This window comes from Urocitellus parryii, chromosome 9 (genome assembly GCF_045843805.1).
Source record: "Urocitellus parryii isolate mUroPar1 chromosome 9, mUroPar1.hap1, whole genome shotgun sequence".
Taxonomy (NCBI): domain Eukaryota; kingdom Metazoa; phylum Chordata; class Mammalia; order Rodentia; family Sciuridae; genus Urocitellus; species Urocitellus parryii.
Genome location: NC_135539.1, coordinates 492,974 through 515,651, shown reverse-complemented (window position 1 = coordinate 515,651; position 22,678 = coordinate 492,974). Strand labels below are relative to the sequence as shown.

The following is a 22,678-nucleotide window of genomic DNA, read 5'->3' as shown; positions in this document are numbered from 1 at the left end:
GCGCCCCCTGGCGGCGGGAGGCCGCGCCCCGCGCCCGGGAGACGCCGCCATTGGCTGCGCCGCGAGCGTCGGGCCCGGGCGGCGGCGCCACGTCGGGCCGGGGGCGGCGGCGGCAGCGGCGGCGGCGACCTGGGCACCCGGTGCGCGGGCCGTGGAGCCGGGCGGCCGCGAGGCCACGGGGTCCGCGGCGCGCTCGCTCCGAGCGTCCTGGCCCGCGGCGGCGTGTCCCCGGGGCCCGCCGCTGCAGGCGGAACCGCCGCCCCCGGGAGGTGACCTAGATTCGGGCGTCAGGGCGTCGCTCCCTGCGGCCTGCGGGCCCACAGCTCCTTCCCCGCGGCGTAGTCAGTCTGCGTCCTCGAGGACGCCTGGAGGGCCCCGGCCTACAGCGAGGACAAGCCACCGGGTCCCCAGGCCTCTGACTGGCCGGGCCTTCAGGTCCAGCCCCAGTGCGTCCGCCTCCGCCCGTGGCCCGTGGGCCGTAGAGCGCGGCTCGGTGCCAGGACCCACCAGTGCGTGATGGTGAGGGATGGGAGCGGGAAGGTGCACCGTCAAGCGCACAAAGACCCAGAAACCGCAGCAGCGGAGTGTGGCCATGGAGTGGGGGCCACGGGAGGAAGGGCTGGTATGGGAAGATCTGAGCCACCGAGAATGCCCTCGGTAGGGATGGGAGTCACTCAGGAGGCTGAACTGGGAGTTCCCAGGTCTGACTCTCATTCCAGAACCTTCTCTCAGCTCCTGCAGAGTGGGCTGCAGAAAGGACAAGCCAGGGGCCCTGCCAGGTGGTTCTTCCAGGGTCCAGGGACGGAGATTTACAAATCAGGTGTAGCAGGCTGTTCTGCCTGGAGAAATACCACAGAGGAGGCAGCTCAAACAGCAGCAATCCTTTCTCACAGTTCTAGAGGCTGAAAGTCAAAGACCAAACACCAGAGCTGTTTCCTGGTGGGGTCTCTCCTCCTTGGCTGGCAGACAGCTGCCTTCTGGCCTTGTCCTCATGTGCCCTTTTCTCTGAGTGCGTGAATTCCTGGCCTCTTCCTCTTTGGGGGACACCAGTCCCCTTACCCTGTTAGTTTAGGGCCCCACCCCAGATGACTTAAATACCTCCTTTTAAAAGGCCTTCACTACTAATACAGACACATTGGAGTTTAGGGCTTCATCCAGGGGGTTTGGAGGAGACACATCTTAGCTTATAACACAGTAAAGGCAGCCAGAGAAGTTGAAGGAGAGCTGATGGGCAGGGCCCTGGTTTCAGAGAGGCTTCTCCAAGGAGGAGGCTGCTTATCATTTGGTCTCAGCTCCAACGGTTTTTCTTGGCAAGGCTATCTCTGACAGCCCATCTAAAATTTGCTCACTAGCCCAGCACCCTACTTGTTCTATACAGCGTGGTATTACCCAGTGCCACCAAGATCCAAGGATGCAAATGTGTACAACCACTGATGAAATCACCTGGTCACCTCCTCAATCATGAGTCCTTGTTTGTGGTCTGCCTCCTCCCAGACAGAACAGCAGAGGCCCTGCTCATTTTATTTTATATTCTCAGCCCCAGAATAGTGCCCCAAAGTCCTAAAGTCCTACATGCTGCTTCTTTTTTTTTTTTTTTAAGTGAGAGAGAGAGAGTATTTTTTTTAATGTTTATTTTATTTCCTTTTTTTTTTTTTAGTTTTTAGCAGACACAACATCTTTGTATGTGGTGCTGAGGATCGAACCCCGGGCCGCACGCCTGCCAGGCGAGCATGCTACCGCTTGAGCCACATCCCCAGCTCCAACTAAATGCTTCTTGAATGGGTGTCTCCTGCAACCTTGGGGTAGGACTTGAAGGATGAGCTACAGATTTGCAGATGCAGGGGTGTGTGGAAAGAGAGGGAAGAACTTCAGTCAGACTGAAAGACAAGCTGGTTGGCAAGATGTCAGGGAGGTGAGAACAGAGACGCAGGCCAGTCCTTTAAGCAACAGGAAGCTGGAGATGATTCTGCAGGTACAAGGAAAAAGTAGCTTGGATTGTACATTTTTTACCTTTACCAAAGCAAATTAAGTGGCTTAAAACAACACAGCTTGTCTTACCACTCTAGAGGTGCCAGGTCTGAGATGGATTACGCTGAGCTGAAAAGGTACTAGCCAGGCTGGTTCCTCCTGGCGGCCTTGGGGCAGAGCCTGTTCCCTTGTCTGTTGTGGCTTCTCAGGGTCCCCTGCATTCCTGGCATCCTGGCCCCTTCCGTCTTCAGAGCCTGTGGCCTGTGGGGCCTTGCTCCCGAAGCGTCTCTCTGGGCTTCCAACATCATTTCCTCTCCTCTGACTCTTCACCTCCCTCCTTCCCTTTTAGGGCCCTTGTGATTGTTTGGGGCTCACCTGGACGATCCAGGTGGCCTCCCTCCTCAGGAGCCTTCACTTCATCACAGCGCAGATTCCCTTTTGGCAGGTAAGATTCACAAGTTCTTGGGGTTAGGAGGTGAACATCCCTGGGGACCCATTGTCCTGCCTGCCACGGGGAGCAAAGCCAAGCAGGCAGGACTGTGACTGGACCAGCTGTCGGGGTTCTGCCTCTCGCCCCCTGGCAAGGCGATGACCCCTGCCTCTGATATGCCATTGGACTATCAGATGCTAAGTAAAACAGATGGAGTTGCTGCCTCCTCAGCTTGTACCCTAGTGGAGAGAATTTTTCAGACTCTTTGCTATTATTACACTGGACATGCATGTTCTCTGAGGACCCAACGTTGAATAAAGATACCTGCTCTGTACAAGCTCTGTGCATCAGTGAGCCGAAGCCCCACAGGATAGGCAGGGCACCTGTGGGGCACTAAGAGTGACTATCCTGTCCACAGGCATTTACTGAGTACTTAAATCTGTGCCAAAACTTTTAGATGTGTGGGTATTCAAAACATAGATCACTGTTTTCATGTACTTACATTCCAGGAGGCTAAGACAGACAGCATTTATAAGTAGATTATATAGTCTGTTAGGATGCTGAGTGTTTTAGGCAGCTTTGTGTCACTGTGACCAAAACCCTCAATAGAGAAGGAAGAGTTTATTTGGGGCTCACAGTCTCAGAGGTCTCAGTCCATAGATAACTCACTCTGTTTCTCTATTTCTCTGGGCCCCAGGTGAGACAGCATATCAGAGAGCCTCTGTGGGTGGGGCCACCAGGGAGCAGAGTGGGCGGAGCACAGGGGAGATACACCTCTGCAGGGCACTCCCCAGGACCCACAGCCTGCAGCCACACCCTTCCAGCCCACGTCACCACCCCCGAGTCCACTGAAACTTGGGTGGACAGATAGGTCACAGCTCTCAAATCCAATCATTTCACCCCTGAATAGTCCTGCATTAAAGAGCTTTTGGATGACACCTCATATCTAAATCATAACACGGAGTGTTTCGTTAAAAAAAAAAAAAAAAAAAGAAGAAGAAGAAGAAGAAAGGGCTGGGGGTGTGGCTCAAGCCGTAGCGCGCTCGCCTGGCGTGCTGCGGCCAGTGGATCCTCAGCACCACATACCAAGATGTTGTGTCTGCCGAGAACTAAAAAAAATAGATATTAAAAAAAGTTCTCTCTCTCTCTCTCCCTCTCCCTCTCCCTCTCCCTCTCCCTCTCCCTCCCCCTCTCCCTCCCTCTCTCTTTCTCTCTTAAGAAAGAAAAAGGCAGGTGAAAGGAGATCAAGAGTAAAGAGGGCAGGGGCTGGGGCTGGGGCTCAGTGGTAGAGCCTTGTCTACATGTGTGAGGCACTGGGTTCCATCCTCAGCGCCAAATGTAAATAAATGAGTAAAATGAAAGGTCCATCAGAATCTAAAAAAAGTATTTAAAAAAAAAAAAGGTGGGCACAGTGGCGCACGCCTGCAATCCCAGCTGCTTGGGAGGCTGAGGCAGGAGGACTGCAAGTTCAAAGCCAGCCTCAGCAAAGGTGAGGCAGTAAACAACTCAGACCCTGTCTCTAAATAAAATAAAAAACAGGGCTGGGTATGGGGCAGAGTGGGTGAATGCCTCCGAGTTCAATCCCCGGTACCAAACATTAATAAAAACAAAAATAAATTCTAAAAAGAGAGAAGCCGGCTGGTGGTGCATGCCTGTAATCCCAGCAGTTTGGGAGGTTGAGGCAAGAGGATTGTGAGTTCAAAGACAGCCTCAGCAACTTAATAAAATGCAAAAGAGGACTGAGGATGTGGCTCAGTGGTTTAGTGCCCCTCAGTTCAATCCCTGGTACCAAAAAAAAAAAAAAAAAACTAAGAAGGAGCCAGGAATGGTGATGCACGCCTGTAATCCCAGCAACTGGGAGACTGAGGCAGGAGAATCAAGTTCAAGGCCAGCCTCAGCAACTGTGGAGTCCCTAAGTAACTTAGTAACTTAGCAAGACCCTGTCTTAAAATTAAATTTAATAAGGGCTAAGGATATAGGTATAGTTCAGTGGTAAAGTGCCCCTCGGTTAAACCCCTATACCAAAAAAAAAAAAAAAACTAAAAAGGATTTGTAGGGGCTGGGGATGTGGCTCAAGCGGTAGCGCGCTCGCCTGGCATGCATGCGGCCCGGGTTCGATCCTCAGCACCACATACCAACAAAGATGTTGTGTCCACCGAAAACAAAAATAAATATTTAAAAAATTCTCTCTCTCTCTCTCTCTCTCTCTCTCTCTCTCCCTGAAAAAAAAAATAAAACAAAATAAAAAGGATTTGTAAGGGTCTTAAGACCTTTCAGATTCATGGAAAAAAAAAAATATATATATATGTATGTATACACACACGAAGCACACAAGGAGAGTCCCCATGGGTAAGACACTTGTATTCTAAACAAAAGAAACTGAGCCAGGGCTGTTTTTGTTTTTTCCTAAGGTGTGTCACATCTCTGTGATTTCAGTCTTCATTTTCACCTTGAACACCTCTGCCGATACAGGTCGCCCCTGTAACTGTATCCGGAATCAGGATATAGGCTATCTCAGGCTGTCTCGGTTTTCCTTGGAGCTGAGCACCCACCTAGGTGTCTCTGTAAAGAACTCTCATCCCTAGAGCCTGTCTGGAAATGTGGGGTGATTTCTCCCTGGTCCCTGGGGTCTCTGGGTGGCGGCTCCCGGCCCTGGCAATGCCAGCTGCCACAGCTGAAGTGAGCACACAGCGTAGTGAAAGTGTTTGGTTTTTAAAGTTGAGTTATACCCTCAGTCCCCCCAGCGGGGAAAAGTGCATTGTATGGTCACCAATACCACTCTCCCATTCCAGCCCCTCCAAAGAAATACAGAAGGAACGTTGAAGCTGTGAGCAGGACCACCCTGGTGGAGCGGGGGGGGCTTTGGGGAGGGGAAGCATCCTGGCTCCCTCCTTACCCATCTGGTGGTCCTGGGCCGAGGCTTTCAGGTCTGGAACACGTCTTTGAACGTGGGTGATGGTACTCCTGGCTTGGCGCCTGGCCTGGCGAGGACAGAACAGCTGGGAGTCAGCCCGGAGGGTGCCCTCCATAGACAGACAGCAGCTACCCTCCCTCATGGATGGAGCAGGCTTCCCAGCGGTGGTCTTGGGGTGGGAGAGTCCCTCACACACACCCCCTATAATATATAGACTTGAGATGGTGAGGCCTGATCCCTGGTCCCCCAGGTAGCTGCCTTCAGACAGACTTCCTGAGGGACAGGAGAGGAGGGGCAGATACTTCAGGTGCACTGAGGGGAAGAAATGAGCCTGGACGGAGGGGCCGGGACGTGGCGAGGCTGGGAGAGCTGCCTCACGTGCACAGGCCCTGGGTTGGATCTCCAGCACCTCAAAAAAAATGGAGTCTAGGAGATGACCCCACCATCTGAGGGCCATCACTGGGATGTAGTGCCACAGACCCAGCCTCCAGTAAGAATGATAAAATGACCTGTTTGCAGATATGACGTGCCTGGACCAGAAAAGGAAAACCTTCAATTTTATAGCACTCAAAATACAAAAGGCACATCCATGTGTTTGCCAAGTGACCACCTGATACTTTGACAGGCCACATGCAGTAAAATCTGCCATTATGCCTCTGGAAATCTGGAACCTAAGTGCACAGCGTGGAAACTTTTAAAATCATGACATTCCTTCTGATTTGAATAATCCCTGGGAATCACCTGGACTATATTTCTTGCAAGTTATACTTTGAGGAAATGCATAAAGTATGTGGCTTTTCAGCCGTTGTGTGGCTCATGCATCTTTCTTTCTCTTGATGTTTATTGACAGCTCTTCAGCTCTGAAAAAAAAACAATGACTTGTTAAAAACTTTATGCAGGTCCTGATGGCCTGAGCGTGGGTGTGAACGTGTAGCAAGAGCCAGGGAAGGCAGCCCACTGTGGGTGCTTTCCTTCCATGGTTTTTTTGTTTTGTCTTTCCCCCATATTCTACGTTCTCACTAGGAAGGCGGATTTTTGCTTCAGGAACGAGTGTCAGAGGTTTTCAGCCCACATTCGATTCTAAGTTTAATGTCACAATTTATCAGTTCGCTGCTAATTTGGGGAGAGGACACATTTAATAGGCAGAGAAAGAATCTGACTCTCAGAAGCCTCTGGGAGTGGAGGAGCAGGGGAATCATCAGTGCCCCCTCCGCAGACTGCTGTGGCCCAGGTTGGAATACAGGCTCCAGCTCCTGGGGTCCTGCCTTTCACTCAGAACCTGTTCCTCTTTGCCTCCCTCCACTCTCTGACTCATGGATTGAATCCTGCCCATCATCTCTGCCACCTCCGGCCACCTGGAACAAGGCTTCCTGGAATTTCAGATGGAAACCAGGAGTGCCCGTCCGTCTGTCAGTAGGCCACGTGCCAGCCGAGTCCACAGCAGTTGCTGGACCCACAGTCTACCAGCCACGCCTTCCACTCTCAAGATACTAGAAAAAACAGGCACTTCGAGGTCCCTCAGGTGTAAAGTTTGGAAATGGACTGCAACACAGGAAGAAGCAAAAAAAGTACAGATTAAGAGTTCCTGATCTGTTGGGATCCAGGATTTAAGATCTTTGTCTTTTATTTATTTATTTATATTTATTTTTGTAGTTTCAGATGGACAGAATGTCTTTATTTTATTTGTTTATTTTTATGTGGTGCCGAGGATCGAACCCAGGGCCTCACACAAGCTAGGCAAGTGCTCTACCGCTAAGCTACAGCCCCAGCTCAAGATTTTAATCTTTGGATATATAAAAAAATGTCAGAATGTGGGGGCTGGGTTGTAGCTTAGTGGTAGAGTACTTGCCTAGCACATCTGAGGCACTGGGTTCAATCCTCAGCACCACGTACATACATACATACATAAAGGTATTGTGTCCATTTACAAATTTTAAAAAATTTGAATGTCAGGGGTTGGGGCAGGTGCAAGACCCTGGGTTTGATCCTCAGCACCACATAAAAAAATAAACAAGTGAAATAAAGGTGTTGTGTCCAACAACTAAAGAATAAAAATTAAAAAAAAAATGTCAGGACATGTAAGTGATGGCGTAGAATCAGGAGACAGTTCCACCAACTTCAGATTAAAACACTTATCGTTTCAATTAAAGGAAACTACTGTCAAGCCCCTTTAATGCAACTAATCATCAATATTATGTTAGACTTGTTTTAATGCACGAACAGGATCATAAATTTTACTCAAGCTTTTACATCATTTGGCAGGGAGCCACAGCTTATGAGGAAATTCACAGAAGCCATAAATATGAAAAATGTTCAAGTCCTCCCTTGAGTCATCACACAACTGCTTCCAATAACACATCCAAAGCTACTTTTTCTTCTAGGAAGCTGTTATAAAATATACTTCGCACAAAGAAACCTCTGCTACTCTAGCTTGATTTATAGCAAAAATTTATATCAACAGATTTTTAAAAAATATTTTGTTTTAGTTGTAGTTGGACACAATACCTTTATTTTTATTTTTATGTGGTGCTGAGGATCAAACCCAGCGCCCTGCACATGCTGGAGTGAGCCACAACCCTAGCCCCTATGTCAACAGATTTTAAAGAAAGACATTTGCAAAAGGAGAGTCCATTATAAGAAAACGAAGCAGAACAACGTCTGTCCCTTCCCCTGAGCTGCCTCCCTCCGCAGTCTCACTTCTTGGTTTCAACTGTCCCCTATATGCTGCTGACTTCTCTTTCCCTATGCTAGGGGTTAATCTATGGAAGCTCTATCACTGAGCTGCCTGCCCATCCTGTTTTTGTTTCTCTAATTCTTGTTGTTATTGTTGTCAGTGGACCTTTATTTTGTTTATTTATATGCCGTGCTGAGAATTGAACCTAGTTCTCACACATGCCAGGCCAGCCCTCTACCTCTGAGATGCATCCCCAGCCCTAGTTTTTATTGATGTATCTCCATTTACTGAGAAATGTCTTTCATAACTACACAGAAATAACCTAAAAGTCAGTTCACTACCGAGAAATGATCCATCAGGTCAGATGCCAAGGGACTGATTATGGATAGGTGCCCTGATGACCACTGGCCAACAGCCCAAGAATTCTTTTTTTTTTTAATTGGTACCTGGGGTTGAATCCAGGTCATCCGAGTCACTGAGCAGCATTTCCAGCCTATTTTATTTTTTATTTTGAGGCAGGGTCTTGCTAAATTGCTTAGGGCCTCACTAAATTGCTGAGGCTGGGCTGGGGATGTGGCTCAAGCGGCGCTCGCCTGGCATGCGTGCGGCCCGGGTTCGATCCTCAGCACCAACCACATACAAACAAAGACGTTGTGTCCACCGAAAACTAAAAAATAAATATTAAAAAATTCTCTCTCTCTCTCTAAAAATAAATAAATAAATAAGAATAAATTGCCGAGGCTGCCCTCAACCTCACTATCCCCCTGCCTCACCCTCCAAAGTCTCTGGGATCATAGATGCACACTACCTGCCTGCCTGCAGCATAGAGCTTCTAAGGTAGAATTTAAAAGATGATCCCAGAAGGTCTCCACGTGGCATGAAGGCTCTTGGAAGACATGGATGTCAAAAAGAAAGCATGTGACATTTTATACTGAGTTACGCCAGTCAAGCGTCACTCTTTGTATCTGTCATGATTAAGACATCAGTATGAGCAGTGATGAGCCCGGGGGAAACCCGAGACTGATAGGATCAGAGAAGAGGCCAGAAGATGACGGCAAAGACGAGGAAGGGAAGATGCACAGTGACAGGGACAGAGGCCCATAGGTCTACGAACAAGCAGCAGTGGTGGTGTGGACTTCGTGGTGGTGGCTTTCTCTGTTCCCCAGCTACAGTTAAAGAAAAAGGCAGCAGCTCTAGAAATCTGCCTCACGAAGGCCATTAAGTAATTCTTTATTTGTAGATGGACCCAGTACTTTTATTTTTATTTATTCATTTTTATGTGACGATGAGGCTGAGGATCGAACCCAGTGCCAGAGGGAACGCGTGCCCTCTTGCCCCTCACGTCGCCCCCTCTCAGCTCTGAAGCAGCCAGAGGGCGCCGTCGCCCTTTCTCCTTACAGCAGTTAAGGAGTTCCTAAAACGAGGGGGTGGAGCCAGGAAGAGACAGTGGGTGTAGACAGGTAAGTCAGCCAGGTCAGATCCAGGGCGCCAATTTTGAGTGAGTCTGGGAAGCTGAAGACTGTCCCCTGAGGGTTACTGTTTACCAAGATGTAGGGCCTGCCCCAATAGACCCCCAACTGAGAGAACCACGATGGGTCCCCAAGTCTCCAGAGAAAGGGGGAATGAGAAATGGGACTCCATTTTTGAGAAACCAGCTTCTTCCTCAAGGCCTCTCCAAAGGGAGGGGGCCTGGCCCTTGTCCTTGGAAAAACTCACAGAGCCTCCTAGGCACATAGCCACCCTGCTGAGTTGTTTTCCTGTAAATATAGGGAGAGATCCGTGGCACCAGGTGTCCCTGACTCAGGTGCCCTAGGTGAGGACCCATAGCAACCTCCTAGCAACCACCAATCAGCAGAGAAAATATCTGAAATGCCAGGGGATCCTCCCAGTAGTTTGGATGATTGATAACATGATTAGGCCACCCTGCAGTTCAGCCTGTACACTCTTGCAACCCCTCTTGGCCTAAACCAATCACCCTTACCCAGCTTGTTCCCGCCAGTGAAGGTGCCAATCAAGGTTAAGAGTTGTTGTTTGACTTTCCCGAAGTATGAAATGATTTGCTGTGTGACGTTGTGAGGCATAGAATATCCCCCAAAACCTAAAAATCCTCACTGAACTAAGGGTCAGGACTCACTCCTTGGGACCGCTGCGTCGGAAACGGTTGTGAGGAAGACTCTTGTGTGATGGCATCGGATTCGGCTCCTGGAGGTCCACTGGGGTCCCATGAATCTGGCATTACACTAGGTAAGTGTTCTACCACTGGGCCACAACCGCTGCCTCTCCCAGCCCTTTTATATATTTTATTTGGAGTCAGAGTCTCTCTGAGTTACTTAGGGCCTTGCTAAATTGCTGAGGCTGGCTTTGAACTCATGATCCTCCTGCCTCAGCTTCCCAAGACACTGGGATTATAGGCCTGTGCCACCACACCCAGCTGCCTCAAGTAAATTCTTAAAAGCCAATAATGGAGTTAACAAATGGAGTAAACGAATAAAACAACTTTAAACCATTGAGGTCCATTTTGTGGACAGAAAACCATTCTTTAAGGCAGAAGACCCAAGAAGAATAGCAGAATATTATGGATCAAATACAAATTAGGAAGAAGGATGTGAGGAATAGTGAACTACACTCATGAACTTCAAGAGAAGTAAGTGATCTAAGCAACCCAATATCAAGAAATTAAAAAGTGCCAAGGAAAATAATGTTTCCTGTTAAACTCTGAAAGCTTTATTCAGAATATTCTGAGAGCAACCTTGTAACTTTTGGAACTGTTATTAAGCATATTAATAATGCCAGTCTAAAGACAGGCAATGACACCTGACATTTTCTTTGAATTCAGTCATGATAATTAAATATATTATTTAATTTTAAAAATTAACAGGTCAGCATCAATCATTATTGATATTTTTTGTTTTATTGCCTGGGGTGGGGGATACTGGGGATTGAACCCAGGGACACTTCACCACTGAGCTACATTCCAGTCCTTTTTACTTATTTATTTGTTTATTTTTATTTTGAAACAGGGTCTCACTAAGTTGCTGAAACTGACCCGAAACTTGTGATCCTCCTGCCTCAGCCTCCCAAGTCCCTGGGATTACAAATATATGCCACCACACCCGGTTGCCATTACTGATGTTTTCATGTAAATTTCTAAAAAAACTTTTTTGCAAGATCAGAAACAAAGCTGAGCTTGGTGGTGCACACCTGTAATCCCAGCAGTTCAGGAGGCTGAGGCAGGAGGATCATAAGTCAGAAGTCAGCCTCAGCAATATAGCCAGGCCCTAAGCAACTCTGTGAGACCCTATCTCTAAATAAAATATAAAGAAGGGATGGGGATGTGGCTTATCGTATTGGCAACAGCTGATATTTTCCATGCCTTCATCCATTCTCTTTGGTCTTTTTGAGATTGTTACTGAAAGTGTGGTCTGTGGATCAGTGGCACTGGCACCCTGAGTTTGACAGGAATCTAATTCAGTAGTTGAGGCCTGAGGTCTGTACTTCTTACAAATCCTTAGACCATACAGGTGCTGGTGGTCCAAGGACCACAGTTTGAAAAGCCAGGTTCTTCTGGGAAATGTCCTATGTACCACCTTTAAACTCTATTCTTAAGGTTTTTCTGTTTTCATCTTAAAAAAAAAAAAGAGTGGGATATTGACATTTCACAATGCTCCAAATCAGAAAAAAAAAAGCTACATGTAAATATGGCAGTTTTATATCCTTTAATCTTTAATACAGCCAATACCTTTCTTTATGAATAATAGCTTTTTTTTGGGGGGGGGGTAAAATTTTTTCAGAGGGCTATGACAGACCCCTAGTGACACCATGTGGCTACATCTTATAATTACAATAGCATTTGGGGGTTCCTTTTGAATGTAAAATTAGAAAAACTGACTTCTTTTGTTTTCATTTAAATATTCTGTATTTTGATGCTATTTAAATTTCCAACTTTTATTTTGAAATAACTAGAGATTCAAAGGAGGTTGCCAAGAAATATATGGAGAAGTCCTTTTTCCCGGCATCCCCTCATGTTAACATTTTAAGTATCAAAACCCAGAAAGTGGTATGTGACCAACCCACAGAGGGTATGCAGATTTACCATGTTATATGCACTCATCTGTGATCCTTTGACCTGCCCAGGAAGCTCTGAGGCCAGGCACAGAGGTACACGCCTGTGAGCCCAGCTACTCAGATGCTGAGGCAGCAGAATCACAAGTTCAAGGCCAGCCTCAGCCTCTTAGCAAGGCCTGTCTCAAAATAGAAAACAAAAAGGGCTGGGGATTTGGAGCGCCTTGGGTTCAATACCCAGTACCAAAAAGGGGGAAGGGGACGTGATAGCACAGGAAAGAGAAAAGGGTTCATTTATCTGAAATTAATTGGAGATTTTTTAAAAATATTCTTTAGTTGTGGATGGATCTTTTACTTATTTATTTATTTATTTGTCTGTGGTGCTGAGATTCGAACCCGGTGCATCAGGCAGGCTAGGCCAGCACACTACCACTCAGCCACAACCCCAGCCCCTAATTGGAGATTTTTGAAGGCCTTTGGCAGGAATAGAGATTTCACTGAGGCTCCTAGGAGACAGAGATGAGGATGATGAGAACCTGAGGTCAAGAGAATAATTCTGTCAACTGGACCACTGTGCTTTTCCAAGAAGCAACATACCTGCAGCCCTGCCTGGTCACGGGATCTGTCAATTTCCTCAGCAAACCACCTGGTAACTTCCGGAGAAAGGCAGGCCCAAGACAACGTCGATGGGAGGAACCCAGGAGACCTTTGTGACCAGATCCTGACTCTGGAAGATACAGAGAGTCCCTCGGGACCCTCAAGTCTGTGAGAATGTGGGGCTCAGAATCCAGTTAGAACCGGTCAGCAGGGACCAAGGGGACCTAGAGTCCCAGTCACCTCCATCAGTCAGAAGCCAGAGGGGGACCTGGACAGGCGTCTCTGGAAACTTCTCTGGGACTCCCAGGAAGACGGGAGTGAGAGAGAGCACATTGTCCCTCCCCTGTGCCCACCCCTCAGTGACCCCTTCTGCGAAAGTGGGCCTTCACCTGGACGCAGCCTCATGGCTCTGAGGCCTGTTATCATTTTTAATGTTTTTTATTCTCTCCTCTCGCCCTCCCTGACAAGGTTGGGGACACGGCGTCCTCTATCCTGGCCCTCTTAACTGCCCTTGAACACACATCACAGGGAGGAGATGCCTGCCGAGGGTCTGGGCAGCAGAGGCCTCCCCAATTAACAAGAGGGCACCTGGGCCCCACACCTGAGCACACCTGGAATGTAACACTTGAAGCTCCTTTAAATGTCCCCTGTCCCTACTGATCAGACTTTGGACAGGAGTCCCCTGTGGTTCTCCTTTGCTAGCAAACAATAAACCTTCTTTTTCCTTTTTCTCAAAACCATGTCCTCATTATTAAATTGGCATTGATTGGCTCTGGGGACAGGGACCAAGCTCTCGGTTACGATTCCTGTTACTCTGAGGGACACGTCTGAAATCTTTCTGACTTGGTCCCAGGAATTGGGGTTTGAAGAGGGGGTCTTCACAGTGCTTCCGTTTCTGGGAAGGTCCCAGATCCATAACAAGGCCACACAGAACCAGGCCATTCCCCAACCAGACAATAAGCTTTGTAGAAGTCAGAATTCGTTTCCATTTAAAACAGGAATCCAAGGGTTTGAAAAGGTCCAAAGACCCAGAGATGTCCCAAGGTAGTCAGGAATCACCATCTGGCGCTGCCTGCGGTTGTGCCTCTATCCCACAATACTCAGAACAGGCTCTGCCAAGCCTTTGGGCATTTCTAACTTTGGTGCTTCCTCTGACTGTTGATGTGTTTCACGCAAGAACCATCCAGTAACGGCAGAAATAAGCCATGTTGGGCTGGAGATGTGGCTCAGCGGTAGCGCGCTCGCCTGGCATGCGTGCGGCCCGGGTTCGATCCTCAGCACCACATACCAACAAAGATGTTGTGTCCGCCGAGAACTAAAAAATAAATATTTAAAAAAAAAAAAAAAAAGAAATAAGCCATGTCAGAAGCAGCCATTATCCATCGCAAGGGAGGAAGGTGTCTGATGGGAGGAGAAAGCTACCACAGAAGGTGCCAGAAGCAAAAAGGAGCCGTGGAATGTAAAACAGCTACATTTATGAAATATCTATGGAAGCGCTTCCTGCCTCATGCTCAGCAACCACCTCCTCCTCTCTCACGAGCTTGAAAAACTGGGACCAGGCTCAGCGTCATTCTGCAAGGATAGAAGAAAGAGCACCAAGGTCCAGATAAACCCATATCCCCATCTGAGGATGGGGGGACACCAGGGTAAGAGAAGGATTCTATAACGTGAGCCCCCAAAGGCTTTCTTTGCCAAAAAAGCCACCTGCCCACAGCTCCAGCTGCCCTGCAGGGACAGGGAATGTCACATTCCTCAGCCAACCGAGGCCAGAGGCCTGGAAGGAAGAGGCTGATGGGGGTGGAGAAGGTGTGGGCTGTTATCAAAGAAAAGACAGAGGGTTGCTCCCAGCTGAGCTCTGGAGTGGCCAGCGGTTACCCCGGTGGCTCTTCCTGCCCTTAGGCTACAGACAGAGAAAGTGGAGGTTCTAGGCCTAAAAAAGCAAGACACACCCACCCACCCCCTCTGGGCCCCTCTTCTCTCTGGAGAAGTCTCTCTCTGTCCCTTTGGTAAATAAAACTGGCTTTCCACCCTGGCCTTGGCTTTCCCAGGTGTTTGATCTTCAACACTTGGGGGCACAGGACCGTTCCTGACCTAGAGGAAGTCCTGAGTCCTGTCACCCTGACTTACCAAAGCCTCCTGACCCCGGGCAGGAAAACCTGAATCCACTTCCAAGGAAGACTGCCAGAAAATTCGGGGCGGGGTGTCTTCTTCATTTTCTCTAAAGGGATCTTTCAACAGTGTCTGTGATGCTCTGTTCCACACACTTCTGGATCGTCTCCAGAGATCACTGCGGAACCGGGAGGAAGCCCAGGGATGCGAGGTTGGCTGGAGGACCTGGGAAGACCCAGGAGGAGCTACGTCTTATTGGGATTACTGGGTGGTGAATTCAGGACAGTTACACTCATTTAGGTACTGATGACAGGGAACAAGGGCCCTGTGGTTCAGTTTAGATCTGGATGCAGTTGGCATGCAGGCTGCCGGAACAATGATCACAGGCAAACTTTGCACTTCAGCACAGGGTTTTGCTTTAACAGCCACATTCTTACCTGTGTTGAGAGAGTCTCCATTCTTTTTTAAATTTTTTGATATTTATTTTCCATTTCTCGGCGGACACAACATCTTTGTTGGCATGTGGTGCTGAGGATCGAACCCAGGCCGCATGCATGCCAGGCGAGCGCGCTACCGCTGAGCCACATCTCCAGCCCCCTCAGACGAATTCTTAAGGTTCCTTTCTCTTGAGCCCCCTTCCGACAGCCCCCAGGGGTATCTAGGGTGATCGGTAGATGAATGGCACTGAGGGAAAGCCCCAATCACATTTGCCTCCGTATGGGCCATGCAACACTCCCAACCCGGCATCCATTCCTCCTGGATGCTTCCCTTCCTTCGCAGGTCAGAAATGTTAGCAATTCAGGTTGTAGGACTAAGAAAGACATGAGATAATTAGTAAAATCTGCCCAGGTTCTCTAAGGTACATAGGTAACTTTCAATAGTCTGTTTTAGCCACTGATAAAAGTCATGATTAAATGGAAGTTCAAAACCTAGGAGAGATTTTTTTCCTTATCTGGTCTGTTTTAAGGTTATTATAGATTGTTTCTTGGGGATAATCTAAGTTAAATGTGTGTCTAACAAAATTAATTTTTTTATTGTAACAATCTGGTATCTGAATGGGTTTCTAAAGTATTGCACTATCTTGCAGTTAAAAGTTGGGTTTAAGTAATTGTTTTTTTTTTTTTTTTAAGAGAGAGTGAGAGAGGAGAGAGAGAGAGAGAGAGAGAGAGAGAGAGAGAGAGAGAGAATTTTTAATATTTATTTTTAGTTTTCGGTGGACACAACATCTTTGTTGGTATGTGGTGCTGAGGATCGAACCCAGGCCGCATGCATGCCAGGCGAGCGCGCTACCGCTTGAGCCACATCCCCAGCCCAAGTAATTGTTTAGTTTAAGATTTCAGATAGTTCATACCAGAGAACTTAAATACTTAGGATAAAAAAAATTAAAAGAACTCTACTTCCAAGTTGGCAAGTAACTCCCAATCATTCAGTTTTATTTTTTATCAGTTTTTGAATTGGGTAGCCTAAGGAGATTTCACTAGGTATACAGTGCATTGATTTGGGTAAAGATAGTAAATTATGATTTGGTATCTGTTTCTCTCTCTGTGTAAAATTTTAAAAAGTGTTAAATTAAAACGTTGGTCTGGCTTATTGAAGTGACATTAATTAGCAACAGTCTTGAAAATTTTCAAAGCTTAATTTTGATATACGTGGTGGTGTGTGGTTCTCTTTTAAAATTTTTCAGGCGATTTAATGTAACTTAATATTACTTTAGAAACTTCAGAACAAAGAAAGTGGCTTAATGATCCTGAAAAAATTTCTTCTGTGGTAGCCTCTATATTATCAAGAAAGATCCTATTTTCAGTTTTGTGGGAGCAAATTTTTCTAGTGTAGAAAGATAAATTGTGACTTATGGTTAAAATGCCTTAGGCATAAAGTTTCTGCTCAAGAATTCCAGTTTTCCCAGTTCCCTCCAGACCTCAGCCAGGGCTTAAGCTGATATGCAAACAGAAGCAGCTTGGAGCTCAGGCCCGAAGGAAAAAAAAAAAGAGTAAAAGTGTCCTTTTACTCAAACTAGATTAAACCAAAGAGTAAATTGTATGGCATTTACTAATTACTGGCCGGTCAATTTTTCTAGGACTTTTGCCTTTTCTTAGATTCTATATTTTTTTGAGCTCATGATTTTGTTCCTACAAACAAGTTAATGTTTTTCTGATAAGTTCTATTTTTGATCAACTGGAGTTTTTTGAAACATTGCAATGGAGATTTCATCTGCGAAAAGCTACAAGGCCATCACTATTATGTGTGCACACTCTTGTTATGTGTTGTATGTCGGTATGTCTGTATGTGTGTATGTCCATATATCCTGCAGTGATATGACAAATTGACAAATGAGGAGCGCTCATGAAAAATTTAAAAATGGATCCAAATATCTTTGATTCACGTGATTCAAATGGTTCAATTTAAATTGGGTAAACAAATGAAAGTAAAGATGTTTTTAAAATTAAGCTTATAAGTTTTTCTAGGTGTTCAAAAAGGTTCTAATAAAATGTTGATGTCTATGAAATAATCTGCTTAAATTCAAAAATTTACAAGTATTGTTTCAAAATGTGAACAAAAGGAGGTTTATGTAAATTGGTTATGTGTATAAGTTTTTGAGTAAATTACACAACTATGGTTAAACAACAACTGTTATTTTTCATTACTTTTCTTGTGCTCTCTTGCTCTACATAATGAAGTTCCTTCAAATCCGATTGCAAAAAGTCTCAAATTAAACTTCCAACCAGCTTCTACTTAGGCACAACCAGCCTCTGATGACCGATGGACCCCCAACATCCTCAAGAGAACAGTTCACTCAGTGCTGAAGCTCACTACCAGGCATGAACTTCTGCCAGAAATTGATTTTTGCTCTAATTTTTATCTTTATTCTGTTTTTTATTCGCTCTGATCTTCAGGTGCTGGTGATGATATCTGAAAGAACTTGCCAATAGACAGGTTGCCTGCCATTTATCTAAGCCCTGCCATATCCCCCTTAGTCATTTCTTTAAAAGCCAAACATGGTTAACATAAAATCATCAACGTAATTATGGTAAATTTAATGTGTTCATGTCTTCCAGGTACACAAGTTTGTGAGGTAAAAGCTTTATTATTTGTGTTCTATAACTGGAGTTGTTATCAGTAAGATATGTAAAGTTCTATGTTGCTTTCTACACTGAGATACAGTTTAAATGTATTTTTAAGTTAATGAGAGCTTAATCTATGTAAAGGTTTTATTGCAAAACACAAAAGTACTTTGCTACTTCTCTACAAAAAAGTTAAAAGCTTTCAGCCTTTCTTTAATTCATGTTTTAGATGTGATACTATGTTGTGTTAGCTAATGTTCATGTAAATTTGAGCAACAATTTATGTAGGCTTTATAAAATGATGTCTAAAAAGCAGAGATTAGCTTCAGAACTATAGTATTTAAGGTTTATGAAGAGCCCCACCTTACTTGAGATAAGGCTCTATGTCCCATCTCATGTGAAAGTGACTATGAAAGAAGTAGGCCAGATTTCAGTGCATTTAAAGTTGTGTCCAAAAGATGGTTTTTGTCACAATTGCCAGGACCTCAAACAGGGGATTATAATGTATAACTCTGCCAAAATTCTAGGTAGCTATTATATAAACTAAATATGTTTTTACCCTAGTTAGTTGTGTTTTGTAGTTTGCTTTTAGATGGTCTAAGGATTGCCTGTTAATGTTTTAAAGAGGTACTCCTTTAAGAACTCACAACCTGGGTTAATTTAAGATAAGGAGTTATCACCTACAGGATAGAGAGATAGGTACTAAAGCCCAGTACCCTTAATATAAGACTGTTGGCTTATTTGCTGGATGTTTAAGATTAAGTTTTAAAATTAAAAATTTGGCTCTTGCCCTCTGAGTCAGTCTGAATCTAGGGATAGGGGACTTCTCCAAAGAGCTCTGCAACTCTAGGCCACATGACCTCCTGATCAGGGAGATTAATGAGACCAGTGGAGGACAGAAGGCCAATCAGTGCATTTGCTGTAAAGAGGAGGGTCACCAGAGAAGGGAGACATCCCTGATGCTTCCGAGGGAAGCCACGTGGTCAAGCAAGGCCTGGACCCATCCTAGCGCAGATGGCACTAGCAGAACTGAGAAGCTGCTGTGAAGTTCCCGAGGACTCCCAGTAGACTCAGCTGACTGTTATAGAAACAGAAGTCAGTTTGACTGCTTCATCTTAAACACTTAGCAAAGACAGTCAAAGGCAAAACACAGCTGTTCCTGGGCATTTTAAATAATAATAATAGTTAAATGTAGCCTCCAACAATAAGTAAATTGGAGGCTGCAAAAGAGATTCTTAGGTAAGAATGCCTGATAACTATCAAAAGAAACTGCCAGAGTAGTTTTTAAGTTTAAGGCCCACAGATATTCCTAACCTATACAGGTAGGCTTGGTGTTTTCTAGTATGAGTATCCAGCCCTAAGTAACAGAATTAGATTTCTCTATTAGACACAGGTCATACTAGTAAAAGGATTTTGCAAGATCAGATGACATTAAATTATTAAACTGTATCTTAAGGGAAGGATAACTGTAACCCTAAAAGTTAAATGTTGTGTTTACATCCCTGACAATTCTGGCAATGTGACAAATATCCTTAAAGATTTACATGCTCAGATGGAAGCCATGTCCTCAGCAACTTTATCATGGAAACAATATCTTAGCTCCTGGTTCTTGGTACTTCCTGGTGGAAAACATTGTTAGTCTTTGTCTTTGCCATCATACTCATTGGCATATTCCTGTGCTATGGCATTTATTGCCGCATCAATATGGTTCCAATATTAATAAATTCTTGTTTCTCTTATAGACCACCCATCACTCAAATGGCCCTCCAGCCTATCATGGACCACTCGATTGACCCGATTTTTAAAAAGGGGGGACTCCAAACTGCTTTCCCCAACATCGCCCCTTTTGTCAGCCTGAAGAAGTCAGAAAGATCTTTGCCCTCTTTCCTTACAGCAGTAAGGAGTTCCCAAATTAGAGGGGGAAATAAAGCCAGATTTAAAGTTAGGCAGTCAGTGTAGTTAGGTAAATCAGGTCTAATATCGAGTGAAATCTAAAATGGAGGCCATGCTGGGAATGACTCAGGGAAAACACAGGACAATGGATATAAGATTCTATCCATGATCAAGAAAAAGGGGGGAATGAAAGACCCCAGCCCAACAACCTCAGGTCTAGTTGCAAAACCACCGAGGCATGTCACAAACCTACGCAGGCACCAGAGGTGTTTTTCAGACAATCAGTTAGGTGTAACCGGGTGAGAAAGCACAAAGGACCAGGTCCTAAGGCATGCCTGAATGAGCAGCAACAGGAGGACCAGAGTGCTAACATGTAACTTTTATGTGGCTTTTCCAGTAACATAAAGTGAAAAACAACTTTGCCCTTTAGGTAGCCTATATGCTGGGTTTAAAATTAACTAATAAGAAACCTATTGTTTACCGTGCTCGAAAACTGCCCCTTTACCCTATAAAAATCTCTGTATCCCCAAGCCCGGTGTGCCAGCTCACCAAAGCTCCGGCTGAGGTTCTGCTGGGCACCCGCAGGCGCCTGTGTCCCAATAAATCACCTCTTGCTTATTGCAGCCAGTGTTTCGTGTGATTCTCCTTGGACAGGGAAACGGGGGTCTTTTCACTGAGGATGGAAGCCGGGCCACACACATGCCGGGCGAGCGCGCTACCGCTTGAGCCACATCCCCAGCCCAAGTCTCCATTCTTTAAAAGTTTTTATTATTGGCTACATAATCCATGTGACTGGTGAATCCTGGTGTGGGGCATGTTTCGTTACACTTTGAGAAATACTTAAGCGGGCTGCAGTTGTGGCTAGGTGGTAGAGCGCTTGCTTAGCACATGTGAGGTACTGGGTTTAGTTGTAGATGGATGCAATACCTTTATTTTATTTACTTTATGTGGTGTTGGGGATCAAACCCAGGGCCTGGCATGTGCTAAGCAAGCACTTTACCGCTGAACCACAACCACAGCCCCAGCAACTAAAAATATTTTTTAAAAAGAAAAGAAAAAGAAGAAATACTGGGCTGGGGATGTGGCTCAAGCGGTAGCGCGCTCGCTCTCCTGGCATGTGTGCGGCCCGGGTTGGATCCTCAGCATCACATACAAACAAAGATGTTGTGTCCACCGAAAAAACTAAAAAATAAATATTAAAATTCTCTCTCTCAAAAAAAAAAAAAAGAAATACTTAAGAGCTGGCACCATGGTCACACCTTTAATCCCAATAACTCAGGAGGCTGAGGCAGGAGGATTGCAAGTTAGAGTCCAGCCTCAGCTACTTAGTGAGGTCTTAATTAACAGTGGCACATGCCTGTTAGCCCAGCAGCTCAGGACACTGAGACAGGATTGTGAGTGCAAAGCCAGCCTCAGCCAAAGCAAGGCACTAAGCAGCTCAGTGAGACCCTGTCTTGAGAAAACCAGGACTTCAGAGGGCGACGGATGATGCTGTCTTAAAGGAGAACATTACAAAACCAGAAAATAAGCTTTTAAAATGCAAATTTATTTGTATTTAAAAATAATGCTCAAGAGACTTAAAACAAGAGTTTCGGAGTTTCTGTGACATCCAGGTTCAGTTTGGAGTCACAAAAAGGTGCTGGCTGTCACCGAAGGCTCTGTCCAGTCTCGGGGTTGCCCATCTCTTTCTTCCTCTTCCAGGCTCTGCCTCACAGCTCTCTGCGCGTTCTGACCAGCGGTGCACAAAGCCAGCGTGCAGGAAAGGAGGGTTGAAAAAGAGCCTAGAGCCATCATCGTTATTCCAATACCGAGGGCCACCGCGCCAGAGGAGCCATACACAATGACAAGCATTCCTAGAGTCGCCGTCAGTATTCCCAAGCAGGTGACAAACAGGCATTCCAAGTAAGACAGGCCTCTGAGCTCCGCTAGCCTCTGCAGCTGGATCCTGAGGTTCCAAGTCTGGAGATGCTGGCACATTCTGAAGCTTCCCTGCAATGACTGAGAAGAGAACGTAAGAAAGACTGAGGCTGGTAGTGCCACCTTCTGTGAACGGTCCCAGGAGTTATGGGTCAGAACTGTGTCCACTCTCTCCATATCCCGAGGGCAAAGTCAAAGGGTTGCCTTGTAAAGCTGCTCCAAGGAGACGCAGTTGGGCCACAACAGGTGACTATGTTTTTTTTTTTTTGGGGGGGGTGGGTACTAGAGATAGACTCCAGGGGCACGTAACCACTGAGCCACATCCCCAGACCCTTTTTTAATATTTTACTTAGAGACAGGATCTCACTGAGTTACTTAGGGCCTCTCAAGTTGCTGAGGTTGGCTTTGAACTTTCGGTTCTCCTGCCTCTGCCTCCCGAGTTGCTGGGATGACAAGTATCTGCCACCAGGCCCGCCTACCACAGCTACAGGAGTCTGGGTTTTTACTGGATTTGAAGTAGAACCACCAACTCCAAGGGGGAAAAGCTAGGTCTCATCATGAATCCACAGGGCCCCTTGGGAAGAGGCTGACATACAGATGACCGAGCCCGGAAAGTGACGGGGACGGGCCACACTGTTCTATTGGTCAAGAGTTTGAGATTCTGCTTTCTGTACTTCTCCGCTCTCCAGTGGAAGGTCTAGTCATTTCCAGCTCAGTAAAGTGATTCCGCGGCATCACTGTAATGCCGAGCCTGTTCCTCCTCCCTCCCTCCCTCCTTTCCTCTGTGATGACCTCCCCCAGGGAAGGCCAATGCTCTGTCATTGATCTACATCCCCAGCCCAGTCCTGAGACACACTGCTGCGAGCTCTTTCTGCTCTGATCTTAAATCTGTGAAGAAGAAACACAGGGGACCCATGGGGGTGCATGTACTTAGTGGTAGAGCATTTGCCCAGTATTCAAGAGGCCTGGGCTCCATCCCCAGCACTGGGGGAAACAAGACCCAAAGAAACGGAGGCCGAATCCTGTTCAGTCTCACAGGAAGTGAACATCAT

General features: G+C 46.2%; 1 protein-coding gene and 1 long non-coding RNA gene across 7 annotated transcripts in view; one reads left to right on the top strand and one right to left on the bottom strand.

Annotated features, from left to right (window-relative positions):
* The window catches only part of Zc3h7a (zinc finger CCCH-type containing 7A), a 36,170-nt gene extending 34,960 nt beyond the window's left edge, over positions 1 to 1,210 (bottom strand). Inside the window, exon 1 of the mRNA XM_026380833.2 lies at positions 508 to 1,210. The gene's annotated coding sequence lies outside the window, so the exon portion shown is untranslated. The remainder of the gene's footprint in view (positions 1 to 507) is intronic.
* LOC144256939 (uncharacterized) lies at positions 173 to 21,855 on the top strand. 6 transcript variants are annotated; one of them, XR_013344331.1, is made up of 5 exons: positions 173 to 519; positions 1,658 to 1,802; positions 2,318 to 2,413; positions 10,108 to 10,230; positions 12,638 to 13,333. It is a non-coding gene; the product is annotated as an uncharacterized LOC144256939 (long non-coding RNA). The 6 variants fall into 6 exon arrangements; XR_013344330.1 differs by having other exon boundaries at positions 12,635 to 13,333; XR_013344334.1 differs by lacking the exons at positions 10,108 to 10,230; positions 12,638 to 13,333 and adding an exon at positions 21,411 to 21,855.
* The last annotated feature ends 823 nt before the right edge of the window (positions 21,856 to 22,678 follow it).